Source organism: Chrysochloris asiatica, unplaced genomic scaffold (assembly GCF_000296735.1).
Source record: "Chrysochloris asiatica unplaced genomic scaffold, ChrAsi1.0 scaffold00088, whole genome shotgun sequence".
Taxonomy (NCBI): Eukaryota; Metazoa; Chordata; class Mammalia; order Afrosoricida; family Chrysochloridae; genus Chrysochloris; species Chrysochloris asiatica.
Genome location: NW_006408606.1, coordinates 1,050,651 through 1,052,724, shown reverse-complemented (window position 1 = coordinate 1,052,724; position 2,074 = coordinate 1,050,651).

Genomic DNA, 2,074 nt, shown 5'->3' with positions numbered 1-2,074 from the left:
TATGGCTGGCAAGGCGTGCATTACAGCATGCAGGGGGCTCAGTTCAGCATTGCAACCATACTGCCTGCTTAGCCAAGATGTTTACTATGCAGGATATTACAGCCCTCATGGATGAGATGTTTACAACTCCGGATCTGCCGGACGCCAGTAACATATCCACTCTTGTTTCGGGGTGTCTCTTTGTTTCTCTTGTTGTGTCCTTGTGTGTCTTTCTATATTTCTACCGCCGCCAGATATCCCCAACTCGTGAACCAAACACCTATGTCGAGGAAGGTCCTCAGCAGCGCATGGATATATTATCCTCTTACAGATAGTGTTGTACCTCATGAGTGATCTGTATATATTCTTTTTGACAATGAATGTAACACCATTCCTCTTCAATTTGTCATTCCCAGCATTGTAAACCATGTGGTTGTCTGATTCAAAATGGCCAATATCAGTTCATTATAGCTCACTCTGGTAGTGTAGTGGTTACGAATCGGGCTGCAAATCTTAAGGTCAGCAGTTCGAAATTACCAGCTGCTCCACGGGAGAAAGATGAGGCTTTCTGCTCCCGTAAAGATTTAAAGCCTCGGAAACCCTGTACAGGGTCGCTATGGGTTAGAAGTGACTCGACGGCACTTAACAACATCAACAACATAACTCACTAATGCCTAAGATATTGTTGTTTATGTGTTCCATTTCATTTCTGACAATTTCTATTTTTCTTAGGTTCATACTTTATACATTCCATGTTCCAATTATTAATGGATATGTTCAAGGTCCCACCTAAATTTAAAGATCCTCTCAAGAACAAATGTGATGTAAGTGCAGATAGAAAAGAAATATTACAATGAAATTTGTGAAATCTGAAATTAGAAAAAGAAGAACCCACCACTCGTCTGTCAGTTTGTTGTACTGTGGTGACTTTTGAGTAGCTGTGACTGGAATCAATGCCAATGGTATTCTAAACACCAGGACAGGTTTCAGATAAGCTTCCAGATGAATACAAACTAGGAAGAACAAGGGATGAACTACTTCCAAACATTTACTTACTGAAAACTTATGAACAGCAGATAAACACTGTCAGATATAATGCCAGAAAATGAGCCCTTGATGTTGGAAAGCACTCAAAATGCTGCTGGGGAAGAGCTGTCTCCTCAAAGTAGAGCTGGCAGTCATTGCAGTGAATGGAGTAAAGACTGTGGGAGTAAAGCCTGCAGGACCTTCATTTGCTGATCGGTCACAAGTCAAAATGAAGAGATACAGCTGTAAACATCCATTAATAATCAGAACATGGAATGTATGGTGCATGAGTCGAGGAAAATTAGAAATTGTCAAATTGACTACATCTGTGAAAAGAGACAATGGAAAAGTTCCATATCATTAGTCAGGAAGAATGCAAAAAGTCGTTCAGAAAACAAGAAAGAAGGAAAAGGTCAAAATGGATATTAGAAGAGACACTGAAACTTGCTCTCCAACATAGAGATGCTAAAGATAATGGAAGAAATGAGGATGTACAAGAGCTAAACAGAAAATTTCAAAGATAAGCTCAAGAAGATACAGTCAAATATTACAACAAAATGGAAGAAGTCCAAGATGCATTGAAGGAATTGACTAAGAACAAGGCACCAGGAATTGATGGAATGAAAATTGAATCTTTCAAGATTATGAGGTGACAAAAGAGACACTCATCTTGGCCAAGAAATTTGGAAGACAACTATCTGGCAACTGATTGGAAGAGATCTATCTTTGTGCTCATTGCAAATAGAAGTTACCTAATGGAATGTGGAAATCATCAGACAATATCTTTCATATGCCATGTGAGTAAAGCTTTACTAAAGGTAATAAAGAAATGTCTGTAAGAATACATTGACAGACTACTTCCAGGGATTCAAGCCAGATTCAGAAGAGGCTGTACAATGAGGGATATTATTGCTGATGTCCCATGGATCTTGGCTGAAAACAGAGAATATTAGAAAGATGTTTACCTGTGCTTTATTGACTATGTAAAGTCTTTTGATTGTGTGAATCATGACAAGCTATGGACAATATTTTGTAGTATGAGAGCTGTTCCACTGGAGCAAGATGAGAC